General features: G+C 52.0%; 1 protein-coding gene across 2 annotated transcripts in view; it reads right to left on the reverse strand.

The window, feature by feature from the left end:
• The window catches only part of Awh (LIM/homeobox protein arrowhead), a 172,681-nt gene that overhangs the window by 6,787 nt on the left and 147,486 nt on the right, over positions 1-18,408 (reverse strand). The window lies entirely within an intron of this gene.

An 18,408-nucleotide genomic window follows, 5' to 3' on the forward strand; every position in this document is an offset into this window, starting at 1 on the left:
ATTGCCTTGCTTAGTAACTCAGGAGACCAACTGCAATGCATACTCACTGACCTGGAGAGGCAAAGCAGAAGGGTAAAATTAATCTACAGAAAACTAAAGTAATGTTTAACAGTCTCGGAAGAGAACAGCAGTTTACCATAGGCAGCGAGGCACTGGAAGTCGTAAGGGAATACATCTACTTAGGGCAGGTAGTGACGGCGGATCCGGATCATGAGACGGAAATAATCAGAAGAATAAGAATGGGCTGGAGTGCGTTTGGCAGGCATTCCCAAATCATGAACAGCAGGTTGCCGTTATCCCTCAAGAGAAAAGTATATAATAGCTGTGTCTTACCAATACTCACCTACGGGGCAGAAACCTGGAGGCTTACGAAAAGGGTTCTACTCAAATTGAGGACGACACAACGAGCTATGGAAAGAAGAATGATAGGTGTAACGTTAAGGGATAAGAAAAGAGCAGATTGGGTGAGGGAACAAACGCGAGTTAATGACATCTTAGTTGAAATCAAGAAAATAATAATAATAATATTTGGGGTTTTACGTGCCAAAACCACTTTCTGATTATGAGGCACGCCGTAGTGGAGGACTCCGGAAATTTTGACCACCTGGGGTTCTTTAACGTGCGCCTAAATCTAAGCACACGGGTGTTTTCGCATTTCGCCCCCATCGAAATGCGGCCGCCGTGGCCGGGATACGATCCCGCGACCTCGTGCTCAGCAGCCCAACACCATAGCCACTGAGCAACCACGGCGGGTAAAAATCAAGAAAAAGAAATGGGCATGGGCAGGACATGTAATGAGGAGGGAAGATAACCGATGGTCATTAAGGGTTACGGACTCGATCCCAAGGGAAGAGAAGCGTAGCAGGGGGCGGCAGAAAGTTAGGTGGGCGGATGAGATTAAGAAGTTTGCAGGGACGGCATGGCCACAATTAGTACATGACCGGGGTTGTTGGAGAAGCATGGGAGAGGCCTTTGCCCTGCAGTGGGCGTAACTAGGCTGATGATGATGATGATGATGATGATGATGATGATGATGATGATGATGATTATGATGATGATGATGAAGTGATAATGCGTATTGACTGATTTTGGATATGTTGAATTGATGATAAGTGACAAGCGTACGTGTTGCCCCATGAAACAATGGCGTAATTAAAGTGACTATGAATGAACGCATAATACAACGCTAGCAGAGCCTCACGAGAAAAAAAAGGGCGAGCTTTAATTAATGCACGTATACCAAACGCAGTCTTGTGCTTGAGATGTTGGAAATGAGAGCGAAATGTAAGGTTAGGGTCAACATGTATGCCAAGAAAAGTGACATCGGTGCTAACGGGAATTGAATGACTTCCAAGCGTTACTTCAGGAATAGAAGTTAAGGCCCTTTGAGCACTTTTGAATAACATAAATTTAGTTTTTAAAGGATTAAGGACTAAGTAATTGTTGCTACACCATTTTATAATGTTACTTAATGCAATATTTAACTTAGAAGTAAGAGTAGTAACACATTTGTCAGATGAAGCTATGGTTGTGTCATCTGCGTATAAAATGCAATGAACGCAGTTGGTGGAGTTAAGAGAATCCGGAAGATCATTAATATATAAAAGGAAAAGCAAAGGGCCCAGAACTGGTCCCTGTGGTACACCTTGGTTAATACATTTTGTTACTGAGAAAGTATTTGCTGCATGTACGGTGTATGGCCGGTCACGTAAATAATTTTTTAAGAATGTTAGCGCAGGACCGGTTATACCATAAGAGTCAAGTTTATTAAACAGGGCTTGATGGTTAACCGTGTCATAAGCTTTACTGAAGTCTAAAAAGACAGATCCGACTAAGTTTGTTCTAACTTGTTCTCGTGAGCACGAGCTTTCATAAGCGCATATTCCCAGTTGTTGCTACTGGCACTCGCCGTCACCGACGCTAGCCCACGCTCACTACTTTTTCACAGCAGTGAAGAAGAATGGCCGGCGCTGCAGCCACATCGGTAGTCGTCCGGGAGGCGCGAGCTCGAGATTGCCTGGGCCGCTCTGGTTGAGACGCCGCCAACGCTGCTCTCTTGTCTTGTCCTTTGTCCGCATTAAATTTTGGTGGACGTACTGTGGTACCCCCTCCCCCCACTTGATTTACGCAGCAGAACTCTGCCGCTCGTGTCATGCCTTTCGGGCTTTGCAACGCCCCAGCAACATTTGAGCGTCTGATGGACAACCTTTTGCATGGTCTCAAGTGAGAAACGTGCCTTTGCTACTTAGATGATGTGGTTATCTTTTCAGCCGATTTTCACACCCATCTCTGTAGGCTAGAGGAAGTGTTACAGAGCCTAACTGGCGTCAGCCTTCAGTTAAATAAGAAAAAAATGCCGCTTGGGAGCAAGTCGGCTAACCAGCGTTGGACATGTAGAATCTGAAAATGACATCTTGCCTGACACCGTCAAGCTCAGTGCAGTTGCTGATGTGTCAATACCTTCCTCCATAAGAGAACTTCGCAGCTTCTTTGGCCTCTGTTCTTACTTTCGCCGCTTCATTGGGAATTTTGCGTCAATCACCACCTGAATGAGCCTCTACGGAGCGAATCAAACAATAACGCCTGGTCGCCCGCCTGTGACGATGCTTTCCAAGAGTTGCGTCCTCTACTAACCTTCCCGCCAATACCGAGCCATTTCGACCCTACAGCTGCGACCGACGTACACACCGACGACAGCGGTGTTGGACTTGGCGCTCTGCTTGCACAGCGCAAATCTGGCTTCGACGAGTACGTCGTTGCATCCGCAAGGCGTACCCTCAGCAAAGCACAGACAAATTATTCCGTTACGGAAAAGGAATGTTTGGCCATCATATGAGCACCTGGTAAATTTAGTCCTTACCTCTATGGCCATACCTTCGACGTAGTTACAGACCACCATGCGCTTTGTTGGCTGTCCACGTTGAAGCACCCCTCAGGCCGATTAGCTCGCTGGGCTTTGCGTTGCAAGATTTCAACATGCGCTTTGTCTACAGGTCTGGCTGCCGCCAAATAAATGCCGACGCACTTTTACATTCGCCTGTGTCAACCGAAGGCACTGCCTGCCTGTCTGCCGTTGACAAAGTACGTTCGTTCCCAGCAGGGCACGAACGTACGAACAACGCAATTGAGGATGCCCGGATTAGCGCTCTTCTTCGCTTCCTTTCAAGCCCATCGACTCTTACTCCACCTTCTCGAGTTTTGCACCATGAAGCTTCGTCCTTCGAGATGCGGGATGGCCTTCTCTATCGCCAGAACTACCTGTCTGATGGCTGAAAGTGGCTGCTGGTCATACGTCGACATCTTGGTGGTGAAATATGTTTTGCCTTCCACGCTGACCCATAGTGTGTGGATGCGAGTGTCGTCAAAACGTACGCCCGACTTTGCTCCAGGTTTTATTGCCGTGGTATGCACGATTTTGTGTGTAGATACATTCTACTGCGTCCTCAGTGCCAATGCAGCAAGGTTCCCACTCAGCTTGTCTCTGGTCAACTCCTGCCCATTCCGGGCCCCTTCGATCGCATAGGCATTGACCTGTCGGACCCCTTCCGAGTGCGGCTTCCAGAAACCGCTGGATAGTCGTCGCCATCAATCATTTGACACGATACGCAGAAACCACCGCTCTTCCTGCTGCCAAAGCCCGTGATATAGCATCCTTTGTCCTACGAAACTTCATTCTCCGTCACGGCGCACCCGGCGAACTTTTGAGTGATCTCGCCTTCCGCGTAAATACGTTCCATACATAAAGAGATTGGACCCCAAGACATCTGAGGACGCCCTGGACGCTCATGCGCAGTCTGGTTTTCTGACATTCAGCGAATGTCACTCCATCGGCCCTGCAGCTGAATTGTACACCGGGACTAGGCCTAGTGACTCCGGTGACGCGCTGGCGGCGGTAGATTCACCGGCGCCGCTCGTCACGACGGCGTTACCGGCCGCACAATTGACACCTGAGCCTGGATCCCAGCTCCTGGTTCCTGCTCCAAGTCCTTCGGCTACAGCCCACCCATCGCCTTCTCAAAATGCACATCAGACCGCGAGTGATCTGCCCTCAGGGCGGAGCCCGGCGATGGCTTCCCAGACACCGATCGGGAATGGGGCTCCATTTGTTGAGCATGACGAACCGAGTACCCCTATGGACTTGTCTTCTGCGCTACCATCTGTGCCGTCGGCGCCCCGTGGTTCTCAGAAGCGTCCTTCAGAGCAATCTGCACCAGATTTGTGTTCGGCCAACAGCGTCTCCCAAGGCAAAAGTTCCTGTCTAACGACTGACCACCCAGTTGTGTCGACACCGGGCTCGGTTTGCTATAAAGCAACCATTAAAGCTCTGGCCCCCACAAGCCTCACAGAGATTCCGAACAGGATTATTCAGGCGAACCTAGACGGTTGTCTTGGCACCACAAGCTTCCGCGGCTTCACGGCCCGGAAGAAGTCAAATACGATCGCTGTGTGGCTCCCGACATTGGCTGCTGTCGAGCGTTTGCAAACGCTTCAACGTCTCTTGATAACGAGGGAGGTCACCGTGCCGGTCCAGGTGTACCTGGTAGAGGGCTCGGATCTACAGCGCTGTGTCGTTTACAACGTTGACGTTGGCGAGGACCAGACTGCTCTCCAGCGTGAGCTCTACTGTCCTACTCAACGTGTCATTCAAGCGCGTTACATGGGAAAGGGGCGCTCTTGCATCGTCACCTTGCAGGGCCCACCAACTCCCCCAGCCCGCCTGTACTACTATGGCTGCATTCTACGACCTCGGCCATATAAACCCAGTGTCGTCTATTGTTACAACTGTTTCCGACCGGGCCACATGCGCCTATCCTGTCCATTTACAGCGCCAGATGAAGCTGTATTAGCTGGCGCAGCGTCCTATCGATGTGGACTCTGCAAGACCGATGATCACGAGATCACGTCTCCAACTTGTCCCACAAAGCAAAAGGCTACTCAAAAGGTTCGTCGCGGGATTCCTAAGCAATGGCCTCAGCATGCTGCAACACAACCAGTGCCGACATCAAACAGGTTTGCGGCGCTCCAGTGGGATGACGACGACTGGCCAGAGCTTTCCGAGCCCGACCCGCCTGCACCCCATTCCCAACAGACTTGCAGTGACAAAGTTCGCAAAAACCGCCGTCGCCCGCTGGTTATACAGAAGCAGAGCGGGCCGGAACATCCGCGTGATGATATGGCAGCAGTTGACAATCAAATTGCCCGCCTTTTAGCGGAGGTATCCAAGCTCCGACAGCACCGTGAACTACTTGCGCGTCGGCGACGTTCAGTGGAATCTCACACCACTACAAGTATCGATTCCGCTGCAACATCGTCTCTGCCACGCCCTGCTGTATCGGTCGCAGAGTCAACCAGATCTTCAGCTCCGTTACCGGATAACTCTACAACATCCCTTTTGCGGTTCATGGTCAGCCAGTTATCCAACCTGACATCTGTGATTTTGCAACGCCTGGACTCGTAATCAAAATGGCGGACACAGGTGTTTGTGGCGTGCTTCAGTGGAACTGTAGAGGGCTCTCCACGAAAGTGGGGGAGCTTAAATCCCGTCTACGTATGAACAAGCTGCAGGTGTGGGCCCTGTTACTACAGGAGACCAACGCCTTTCCTGCCATTCCGGGCTTCAGTGGATACGTGTCTCCTTGGATGAGTGACCGTCGCGTGCACACAGCTGCCCCTCCAGGAAAGGCGGCAGTGTATGTTGATACGCGCTATCCTCAGGTCTGCCTTTCTCTTGAAAACTGGTGTAACTCATATAAGGAGGTAGTGGCAGTAGCTGTGAAGTTACCCAAGGCAACTGTTGTGGTAGTGTCATACTACATAAGACCAGCCGGTGGCTCTTCTTCAAGAATTAATCTGGGCTGGGTTAGTGAATGTCCGTCGCCAATACCCAGCGTGTCCTATTTTAGTTGGTGGTGATTTCAACGCCCCTCACCCAGATTGGGGGTACCCTAAGTCTAGCCCTCGAGGTAGGCGTGTGCGGGACGCCTTCGCGGATGCGTTGTTTGTACTACTTAACCATCCCGATTCAGCAACGCGAGCTGTGCCTCAAGCTCGACGTACAACATACGCACCGGATCTTACGTGGTGGTCGGGTCCCGGCACTCCGACTTGGCACCTGGAGCCCGACTACTGGGGTAGTCACCACCAACCTATCATCATCGGCCTTCATCCGTCGCAGGCCCGCCGATTGCGCCGCAAGTGTTCTGTGGTAAACTGGGACCAATTTCGCGCCGTTCTCTAAGATACCCCTGTGGACTCGTCACCACTACTTGTTGACCGCATACAAAGCGCGCTCAATGAAGCTACAACCATCAGCTGGGTAGACGTCGATCGACCGGCACCGGATATCGGCCTGCTCAACTTGTGGGCTGCTCGCAGACAAGCTGAGCTGGCAGCATCCCGAGACCCCACTTCTGCACAAGCACGTACAAGACTGAATTTCCTTACTGCTAAGGCCCGCAGATATGAACGCGACCTCTCGCGGAGGCACTGGCATACGTGGTGTGAGCGGGTTTCATCCAAGACATCGAATGCTTCTCTCCGGCGAACCTTCCGTGCCATGGAACATGGTGGCAGCCGTCCAGACGCGGCAGCCACAGTCTGCTTCGCTGCTGGCTTGTCGCCGGATGATTTCGCCAGAGAAGCAGCCCGGAAGTTTTTCCCGTAGTACGACTTGTTGCCTCAAACAGCCAATGGTGCTTCCTTGGCAGGCATTCCGACACATATCGACAGGTTACCATCTACAGCAGACTCCGAGGGGATTGCAAGCTCTTTCACCATGCCTGAGTTGCTTGCAGCGATAGATGGTACCAGTCGTAAGACAGCACCAGGTCCAGACTCTATTACCTATGAGGCTTACAAGAACCTGAGTTCCGCTGTGCTGCCTCAACTCCTCGACACCATTAACAAGGTATGGCTAGATGGCGTTGTCCCTGCAGGTTGGAAGTCAGCTATTGTGATCGCGATTCCGAAACCAAGCAAGCCGCCGACTGACCTTGGCAACTTCCGACCCATTTCCCTAACGTCAACGTTGTGCAAGCTTGCTGAGAAAATGCTAGCCACACGAATGTCGTGGTGGCTCGAGCACCACGGTTTTTACCACCCCGCTCAAATTGGCTTCCGTCCATTCATAGGTAGTGAAGATGGGCTGGCTGTCTTGGCATCCTCGGTTTTATCGTCAACTCGTAGCCACAGTGTCCGTACTGTCCTCGCTATGGACGTCGAACAGGCGTATGATGACATCAGTCATGCTGCCATCTTGGCTTCAATTGACATGCTGCATTTTCCCCCTAGAGTACGGAATTTTGTCAAATCTTTCCTTGAAGACCGACATTTTGCAATTCGCCTCAGTGGTGACGCCGTCGGCTCATTTGTCCCTCTTCGTGGCGTACCCCAGGGATCTGTATTATCACCCACATTATTTAATATTGCTTTCATCCCGCTTGCATGGCGCTTACACGATGTACCCGACATAAAGTTCTTGTACGCTGATGACATCACGGTATGGAGCACTCATCACGACCTGCAGACTCAAGCCGCTGCCCTTCAATCAGCTTTAGATATCACGGCGACTTACGCTTCTTCGGTCGGCCTTAGGCTTTCCGTCAGCAAATCTGCTTACATGTCAGTCGCCAATCGCTGGGGCCGGCGTAAACTCTCTGCAACACCCATTCGTCTTCATCTATCCGGAACCCCTCGTCAAAAATGTTTAACTATAAAAATTCTGGGTCTGATGGTACACGAGTCGGGAAGCGGAACTGCTTGGCTCTCCAGCGCTAAAAAGCAGGGAATTCAAACGTTGGGTCTGATTAGGCGCATTGCTCCTAAAATGGGCGGCGCCAGCTCATATGTTGCGCGACAATTGGTGAAGGCGGTAGTGCAACCACGCCTTATTTATCAAGCCCAATTCCAGCATTTGACGATGGCACAATGGGATCGCCTTGAGGCTGTTTGGATCGCGACACTGGAGCGATCGGATGGGAACTCGGCGCTGACGCCCGTGGTTGTACCTGGGTCGCAAGCCCCAAGGGTAGCGTTGGCCTGGCGGCCTGGGGTACAACTCGAAGCATCCGAAGGTCCCGGCAAAGCATGAGTCGACTGGTAACAACGAAACAACTTGTTTATTTTAACATCGCAAAGAGTTGGCGGTCAGGTTTGACCGAAGTAGAGAGACGGGAGAGCACTTCACTCAGCAGAAGAAATCGGAGCCCTCCCTTTGGCGTCCGGGGGCAGCTGTTTTTATACTCTCGCAGTTGAGGGCAAGAAGGAACCCCTCAAAAGACGAGCACGTGAATGTACAATGGGCTAATGGTGACGCACACTGTCGTGGCGCTGCGCACGATCTCGTAGCACCCTGTCGTGGCGCTGCGCACGAACTCGTAGCACCCTGTCGTGGCGCTGCGCACGATCTCGTAGCACCCTGTCGTGGCGCTGCCGGTCGGACACAATGACTGTACTGAGAAGATGGTCCCTGCTTTGGCATCGCCTGTTTCGGGCACAATGACTGGAACGAGATCCCTGCTTTGGCATCGCCTGTTTCGGGCCCAATAACTGGAATGAGATCCCTGCTTTGGCATCGCCTGTTTCGGGCACAATGACTGGAATGCGAGGGGGATCCCTAGGCGGTCGCATCGCCGCAGACGCGCCTGGAAACACCTGGCGATGAGTGTTGCGGCGACGACGATCGGGCCAAAATGTCTGCCGCCCCGCCGCAGACGCGCCTTGAAACACCTGGCGATGAGTGTTGCGGCGACGACGATCGGGCCAAAATGTCTGCCGCCCCGCCGCAGTCGCGCCGGCAAAACCACGTGTCGCAGGCGAAACGCAACAGACCGCCCCGCCGGGGGAAGGAGATCCCGATGGACAGGGGACTGCATCCGCTGTCCGGAGGGATGTCGCTCGATGATGCTCATAACCGAAGTCGGGCGTCCCTTGACGTTTCTTGAGCGCAGCGCACAGAGAAGGCCTCGTTCTCTCGTTCAGGTTCGCACGGGACACTGCAAAGTGACTTCGGGAGAGTTCACATTTTTGTTCTCGTTCCCGGCAAGCGTTAGAACTACGCTGAAAACTCAACCGCTCAGTCAGCAAGCACGGCACAACCCTCACTAAGCCCTGCCAGGCTCTTTCCCCTTTTTATACCACTGCCTAGTTCCTTACAGTAGTCTAGCATCACTCAGAACGCGTCCACAAATTGAAAAATTGCACTAGAAAGCATATCATCACTTTGAAACACTAAACAAAAGCAATATGTTAAAAAAAATCCTGCCTCAGGAAGAAAAACATCAGTAACAAACAATTTTGAGGCTGATTCCTACGTTAGGGGCTTCGACTTAAGCCATCGGCGTTACCGTTGAGACTCCCCTTTTTGTAACGCACCTCAAAGGAATATTGTTGTAAAGCGAGGCTCCAGCGCAGGAGGCGGCCATTTTTGGGAGAGATGGTCTGCAGCCATTGGAGAGGGCAGTGATCCGTCTCAATGATAAACCTCGAGCCGGCTAGATAGCATGACAATTTCTGAACGGCCCACACGAGACACGCACACTCTTTCTCGGTGGCGCTATACGCCTGCTCACGACTGGTCAGCTTACGACTAGCATACAGGACGGGGTGTTCTACTTCTCCATTTTCCCGTTGGCACAGTACAACGCCCATGCCTCGCTCACTAGCATCGCACTGAACAATGAACCCTTTTGTATAGTCTGGCGATCGTAGCACAGGCTGGCTTGTTAGGGCACTCTTTAGGGCGCTAAAAGCTCTTTCCTTGGTCTCGTCCCAGACGACTGTTTGAGGCTCTGTTTTTCTTAGAGCATCCGTCAGGGGAGCCGCGATATCAGAGTACCTAGGGATGTACCTCTGATAGTAGCCGGCGACACCTAAGAACGACCGAATATCGGTCTTTGTGCGCGGTTGCGGAAAGTCTCGCACAGCGGCCACTTTTATTTCAGAGGGGCGGCGACGACCCTGACCAATCACGTGACCGAGGTAGACAACCTCGGCCTGTGCCAACTGGCACTTAGGAGCCTTGACTGTCAAGCCCGCTTCGCGCAGGCGGGTTAGCACTGCCCGCAAGTGTGTCATATGCTCAGACCAGGATGCGGAGAATATCGCTACGTCGTCTAGATACGGTAAAGCGAATTCTTGCTGTCCCCGCAACACTTTATCCATGAGACTTGAAAAACAGTATGGCGCGTTCTTCAAACCAAAACTCAACACTTTAGGACGGAATGTTCCCATTGGTGAAATGAACGCCGCATACCTACTAGCCTCTTCTGTAAGTGGAACCTGCCAGTAACCCCTGACAAGATCTAGGGTGGAAATAAACTGAGCGCTACTAACTTTCTCAAGGCGCTCCTCGATGTTAGGGATCGGATAAATTTGATCCTTAGTGATGGAATTAAGCCTGCGGTAGTCGACGCAAGGACGAGGTTCCTTGCCCGGTACCTCAACTAAAATCAAAGGGGAGGTATAATCACTCTCACCTGCCTCAATAACACCGAGCTGTAGCATTTTCTTTACCTCAGCCTCCATAATATCGCTCTGGCGGGGTGACACCCGATACGCCTTGGATCGTACTGGCTCTGTGGAGGTAAGTTCTATATCATGAGTAAGTACAGAAGTCCTACCAGGCCTCTCAGAGAACAGACCTTGAAACTCTCGTAATAGCTGGTGTAGTTCGGTTTTCTGCTCAGGCGACAGCGGTGCTTTACTGATAAGGTCACTAATGACTTGACCGGTGTCTTCCCTGTTCGTCACTGAGCCTAGTCCCGGAAGCTCGACCGGAAGCTCTTCAGGAACGTTTACCATCATGCACACCACTGCTTCCCTTTGTCTATAAGGTTTGAGCAGATTACAGTGGTAAACTTGCTGTGCTTTCCGCTTTCCTGGCAGACTTACCACGTAGTTAACGTCCGACAGTTTCTGAACAATTCGTGCTGGGCCCTCCCACTGCACGTCTAGTTTGTTGTTTAGCGATGTGCGCAATATCATGACCTCATCGCCAACCTCAAAACGACGGGCCCTGGCTGTCCGATCATAATAAACCTTGGCCCTCTGCTGGGCCTTTGTCATTGCTTCACCTGACAACTCCTGTGCCCTTCTTAAGCGTTCGAGGAGCTTAAGCACGTACTCCACCACGACTGGGTCGTCACCCCTACCTTCCCACGATTCTCGAAGCATGCGAAGCGGAGATCGAAGCGAGCGACCGTACACCAGTTCAGCTGGCGAAAACCCCGTAGCCGCATGCGGCGCGGTCCTTAAAGCAAACATCACCCCAGGCAGACACAGCTCCCAGTCAGTTCGATGTTCAAAACACAACGCTCTCAACACGCGCTTCATGACGGAGTGGAGCTTCTCAACGGAATTCGACTGTGGGTGGTACACTGAGCTGTGTAACAGCTTTACCCCACACCTTTCGAGAAAAGTTGTCGTCAAAGCGCTAGTAAACACTGTGCCCTGATCTTATTGAATTTCTGCAGGAAAACCAACTCGCGCAAATATGGACAGTAGTGCATTAACTATCTCAACTGAGCTGAGTTCTTTAAGCGGCACTGCTTCAGGGAACTTTGTCGCTGGGCAGATCACAGTCAAAATGTGTCTGTACCCCGTGGCTATTACCGGCAGAGGTCCCACTGTATCAATAACGAGCCGTCTAAAAGGCTCCGTAATGATAGGTACCAATTTCAACGGCGCCCTCGATTTGTCCCCTGGTTTGCCCACCCGCTGACAAGTGTCACATGTCCTCACGAAATGGTCTGCGTCCCGAAAACACCCTGGCCAATAGTACTCTTGCAAGAGACGGTCCTTAGTTTTCTTAACTCCTAGGTGTCCGGACCACGAACCTCCGTGTGACAAGCGCAACAGATCCTGACGATAGCATTGAGGCACGATCAGCTGATCGAACTCCACTCCTCTGCGGTCTAGATACTTCCGGTACAGGACTCCACCTCTTTCCACAAAACGCGCAGTTTTCCTGGCGATACCTTCTTTGACATTGCAGCGAATGTTTTCTAGGCTGCCATCCTTCTTTTGCTCGGCTATCAAAGCCGACCGGCTGACTTTTAGCAACCTATCAAGTCCGTCTGACGTAGGCGCGATGAGCAAATCAGTAGATAGCTCTTCTAACTTTCCCGAATCGGGATTTTCCTCTCCAGTATCTGGCGCCTTTAACGTTACAGACTCAAGTTTATTCAGTTCGGGCGTGCTCTGAATATCAGCTTGCTGCGCCTCTGACCCTTTTTCGTTGTTTGATAACGTCGGCCCCGCAACTACCGCCTTTGCAGCGAGCTCCCGAACCTTCGATCTGGTTAAGGCCTGAACACTAGCTTCACCAAACAAAAGCCCCTTCTCGCGCAGGAGGTGATCGGACCTGTTTGAAAATAGGTACGGGTACTGGGGTGGCAGCATCGATGACACTGCCGCCTCCGTCTCAAGCGCTCCGAAAGGTCCTTCAATAAGCACCTTTGCTACTGGCAGACACACGCTATGAGCTTCCACGGCTTGCTTGATCCATGCGCACTCGCCCGTGAACATATGGGGTTCTACGTAAGACGGGTGAACTACATCCATCGTAGCTGCGGAATCGCGAAGCACTCGGCACTCTTTCCCGTTCACGAGGAGGTCTCGCATGTAAGGCTCGAGAAGCTTCATGTTCTCGTCAGTGCTGCCTATTGAAAAAAAAACAACTTTTGGTGTTGTTTCCGGACACTGCGCCGAAAAGTGACCCGGCTTCTGGCACGTATAACACAAGCGCGCTCGCCTCATCTCGAACCGCTTTCTGCGTTTGGCTGCCGCCGTCTCTTTACGTTTGGTCGGACTGCTTTCGCTCGCATCCGCACTACGCGTGTCCCCCTTTGCTCTCATGGGTGTGAACTTCGGCCTCTCAAACTTCGAGCCAAATTCACCCTTTTGACCGTCCTTAGCTCCGCGAGCCCGACGCGTCACAAACTCCTCGGCTAGCTCAGCGGCTCTAGCCACCGTACTCACGTCTGGCCTATCCAAGACCCAGTATCGCACGTTCTCCGGTAATCGACTATAAAACTGTTCTAGCCCGAAACACTGCAGAACTTTATCGTGGTCACCAAACGCTTTCTCTTCTTTGAGCCACTCCTGCATGTTCGACATAAGCCTATACGCAAACTCTGTATATGACTCACTTTTGCCTTTCTCATTTTCCCGAAACTTCCGACGGAACGCCTCCGCAGACAGCCGGTACTTTTTTAGAAGACTCGATTTCACTTTGTCGAAATCCTCTGCTTCCTCTCTATCCAAGCGAGCGACTACGTCGGCCGCCTCGCCGGGTAACAAAGTGAGCAAGCGCTGTGGCCACGTTTCCCGAGAGAACCCCTGCTTCTCGCACGTTCGCTCAAAGTTAACCAGGAACAAACCAATGTCCTCTCCAAGCTTAAACGGCCGCATCAGGTCAGTCATTTTGAACAATACGCGTTCTCCTGCACCGTGTGCCTGACTTCCATTACGAGCGCGTTCCATCTCTACCTCGAGACGCTTCATTTCCAAAGCGTGTTCGCGCTCTTCTTTTTTCTCTTGTTGCTCTCGCTCTTTCTGTTCTTTACGTTCACGCTCTTCTTTTTCAGTCTCTCTCTCTTCAATGGTCTCAAGGCATTCCGACAGCTCGTCATCCTCAGCCTCTAACTCAAGAATAGCCTTTAGCAGTTCTGGTTTTCTGAGTTTGTCCGAGACATCCAGACCCAACTCTCTTGCAAGCTCTAACAATTTCGGTTTGCGCAACGACTTCAAATCCATGGCTGCTCTGAATGCTGCTTTCTCTACTGCTTACTATTGTCTTGCCGCAAACTAACCCGGCAGCAACGACAACCACAATTACCAGCTCTGTTTCTGACACTAACAAAAAGCCTGGCAAAGCTCAGTAGAAGAAAGTCCCGCACTCACCAAACCTCGCAGGCAGGAATTCCGCGCAGTCGTTCCGCTGCAGGCAACCAGTCGTCACACAGGGCTCGTTGCACTGCTCCCGGATCGTCGTTGAGCTGCTCAGCATACAGTCAACTGCATCTCTTCGCTGCTGGCCTCCGTTGTCGCGATCTCGCCGCTGGCAGACCGTTGTTTGAAGTCGTAGGCGATCCCACCGCTGCCACCAGATGTTTGGATCGCGACACTGGAGCGATCGGATGGGAACTCGGCGCTGACGCCCGTGGTTATACCTGGGTCGCAAGCCCCAAGGGTAGCGTTGGCCTGGCGGCCTGGGGTACAACTCGAAGCATCCGAAGGTCCCGGCAAAGCATGAGTCGACTGGTAACAACGAAACAACTTGTTTATTTTAACATCGCAAAGAGTTGGCGGTCAGGTTTGACCGAAGTAGAGAGACGGGAGAGCACTTCACTCAGCAGAAGAAATCGGAGCCCTCCCTTTGGCGTCCGGGGGCAGCTGTTTTTATACTCTCGCAGTTGAGGGCAAGAAGGAACCCCTCAAAAGACGAGCACGTGAATGTACAATGGGCTAATGGTGACGCACACTGTCGTGGCGCTGCGCACGATCTCGTAGCACCCTGTCGTGGCGCTGCGCACGAACTCGTAGCACCCTGTCGTGGCGCTGCGCACGATCTCGTAGCACCCTGTCGTGGCGCTGCCGGTCGGACACAATGACTGTACTGAGAAGATGGTCCCTGCTTTGGCATCGCCTGTTTCGGGCACAATGACTGGAACGAGATCCCTGCTTTGGCATCGCCTGTTTCGGGCCCAATAACTGGAATGAGATCCCTGCTTTGGCATCGCCTGTTTCGGGCACAATGACTGGAATGCGAGGGGGATCCCTAGGCGGTCGCATCGCCGCAGACGCGCCTGGAAACACCTGGCGATGAGTATTGCGGCGACGACGATCGGGCCAAAATGTCTGCCGCCCCGCCGCAGACGCGCCTTGAAACACCTGGCGATGAGTGTTGCGGCGACGACGATCGGGCCAAAATGTCTGCCGCCCCGCCGCAGTCGCGCCGGCAAAACCACGTGTCGCAGGCGAAACGCAACAAGGCTGTTAATCGCGAGGCAATGAGGGTCATCACTTGCCTTCCCCGCATCACCCCGATCGTGGCTCTCCAAGAAAAGGCGCAGCTCAACACACTAGATGAGCTGGTGCAGCAGCGACGTGATGCTCGCAGGCTTAAGGCCAGCCTTTCACATGCAACGTGTGCTCTCAGGGCTTACGCTTTCTCGAACTCGCTTCTACCACCACCATCGCCAGTTCTTGCTCCCTGGAGTTTTGTACAGCTGAGTGATAACAAGCCAACTGATATACATCGCCCGACATCAATTCAGGCGGCGGCGTCGCTTCGTGACCGAATTGTAGATCAAGATGCCCACCTGCCGCTTGGCTCCATCGTCCTTTACGTTGATACAAGCATTAAGGGTTGTGAAACAACCACTGCAATTTATTGCCCATGCGCACCTGCCCTTAATAAGACGACCCGGTTTCAAGTCCAAGAACCTGCCTCCTCTTTCTGTGCTGAGCTCCTTGCTGTCTGAGAAGCGTTGTGCTCTGTGGCCGCCTTTCCCATGGTCCCCACGGCCCGCATCATCATCCGCACTGATGCCCTCCAGGCGACACGGCTTCTGCGACGTGTCAGTCGCAGCCCATGCCAACAGATCCATCTTCTGGCGGCACGCATCCCGCAGTCAATATCTGTCGAGTGGATCCCACTCGACCTTCTAAGCTTCCAAAGCCGTGCGGATTCTGCGACCCGTCTAGCGACCTCTCCATCGTCACTGCTTCAACTCTTTCACCTAGATGATGCCACCCTCCTTTTAACAAGAAAGGAGCACCTCCGGCGCAGCACACGTGCTCTCATACCTCCGTGTGCGGTAAACCTCCCCCGCGGTCTTACCCGTGCAGAGGAGGTTGCGCTTCGGAGGATCCGGGTAGGGGTAGCCCTCACTCCTGCCATGACTAGGAAGTGGCCGCACTTTCGCCCGCTATATCCTCGTCCTGAGTGTCCACTCTGCAAGTCGCGAAATGTTGAAGCCGACATCCACCACCTGCTGTTAGTTTGCCCTGCACTGAAACCGACGAGGCTCCGGCACCTCGCAGCAGCGGGACTCTAGCCGCATAATCTGAGCCATTACACTGCTTGGACGCAGGGACCGCATTATCGATCCCTCTTGGTCTTCATTAGGTCAGCAAATCTATTTTCATTCATTTAATCATCCTTATTCACCCCCATCCCATACCCTTGTATGCCCTGAGGCATTTATACTCGCATTAAAAAAAAAGTCGTAAACGGTCTCCTTGCTGAATGTCGCCTCGTTCACCGCACCACCACCGCCTACGATCCTCAAACTAATGGTTTGACGGAAAGATTCAACCGAAGTCTCGGCGACATGCTCTACAAATATTTCGCCTCTGATCACGCTGATTGGGACCTTATTTTCCCGTTCATGACGTACGCCTACAATACTGCACCACAGGCGACCACAAGTTTCGCCTTATTCTTCATCTTGTATGGGCGCTAACATTCGACCACACTCGACACCATCCTTCCGTACTGACCCGACTCATCCGAATGCACGCCCATCTCGGAAGCTGCCCGCCGCACCGAGGAATGCAGTCTGCTTGCCCGTTCCGCCACAATCGTCGACTAAAGGCCACAAAAATTTCGACGTGACGATCACCATCCGCCTTGTAACTTTCTTCCAGACTTCCTTTTGTGGCTTTGGGTCCTAGCTGTTCCTGCTAGCATGTTTTCCAAGTTCGCCGCCAAATATCAAAGACTCTACCGTGTTGTAGCGCAGACATCGCCTGTGTATATATCGTCGAGGCTGCAACGCCATCTAGCGACTAACACTGCTGTGGTCGCGAAACCTTCCAAATACAGCGCCTTAATCCGTATTACGACCCACTCATACTATGATCATCATGAGTCACTAGGATGGCTCCTTTTTCAATGGAGGGTCATTGTCGTGAAGAGGAATGCTACGCGCTGCAGCCACATCACCAGTCGTCCGGGAGGCGCGAGCTCGAGATTGCCTGGGCTGCTCTCGTTGAGACGCTGCCAACGTGGCCTGCTGCTCTTTTGTCCTGTCCTTGGTTCCCATTAGAGCACTCCTTTTACGTGTAGGCATTACAAACACTGAACTACAGGCAGCCATGTCGCGGTCACTTGCTGACGGAGCTGTAAGAGCGCTCAGCTTAAGCCCTGCAACGTTCTGTCACAGGGAAACATCCCTGATCACCGTAAAAACCCATCGCCTACCCAACGAACATGTTGATACGGGGGTAAAAAGTGCTGCCTAGTACGGTAACCCCGATTCCGTGCGAAAAATCACTCCCCGTCAGAATTCCTCGCTGCCAGTGCCTTCTTGGCACATTTTATACAAGACCACGCCACATCGCCACCATAGTGCGTCGGAGTAGCCCTAACTTGAGCAACCTGTCGGGCTGAGACTTCGTGATGAAATTTTGGCCATTGCAAGATCCCAAACTGCAAAGCACGAAGCTTGTGCCATGTAAGCTTGCCATTGCGACAATCCTGACGGCTAGTGCGGCAACGTTGGATTGAAGTGGTAGTGCGCATCGCGTCTCTGAATGGTGGCATACCTTACCAGCGCACTACACCCCAAGAAGACTTGAGTGCGAACCTCTCGTCAGTAACTTACTGGATCCCCAAGCCGATGCTCCGATTCTATACTTCGTGAAGGCTATATAGTATCACGCCAACATTGCGCGTGTAATAGTGTCTGCCAATATGGTTTTGTTTTTATATCGAAGTGGGCTGCTTAATGCATAGAAAAAAAAATCAATGAATGGTTACAACTACTCATCGTGCAGAAAGTACAATAAGCCTTTCCAATAACCATCACACTAAATCAATTTCTTGAAGTCAGCACGCCGGTCGCTACAGAGGTCAGACGACTTAGAAAGGTCTCTCAAATGTGTCATACGACATATCCAGTGTGGACGCTCAGCCAGCATTGGTAGTACATGCATGGATTTCTTTCTAAACTTCATCCTTCACTCTGCCAGTGCCCTCGCGGCTCCTTATACCTTATACCAGCTTTAGAGCAAGACCTGTTTTTGTACCACGGTCTCTGGTTTTTGCGCCAGCCTGTCATCACACTTCACTCCCACAACTAAACCCTCGCGTCCTCCTTTGTGCCTAGTTCAACGCGAAGTGAACCTCACCATAAAGAAACCAGAAAAAATCTGAACTGTCTTTACTTGCTCTTATGTACCTATCTGTGCTCCTTTTGCTCAAGATACATTGACCATGTCCAGATTTAAACTACTGGCTCAGCCGCTCTCGATAGCATTCATGCCATAGAAATATATTGTTGCGTGTTTTCAAAACCTTTGTGGCAAATATTGCCTTATTATGCGGCAGCTGCGAAGAAAAATGGCGGTCGTCTGACGTCTAGGCTCACGAGCTCTGCTGACAACTACGACACCACAGCA

The sequence above is a fragment of the Dermacentor variabilis genome, unplaced genomic scaffold, assembly GCF_050947875.1.
Source record: "Dermacentor variabilis isolate Ectoservices unplaced genomic scaffold, ASM5094787v1 scaffold_13, whole genome shotgun sequence".
Classification (NCBI taxonomy): Eukaryota; Metazoa; Arthropoda; class Arachnida; order Ixodida; family Ixodidae; genus Dermacentor; species Dermacentor variabilis.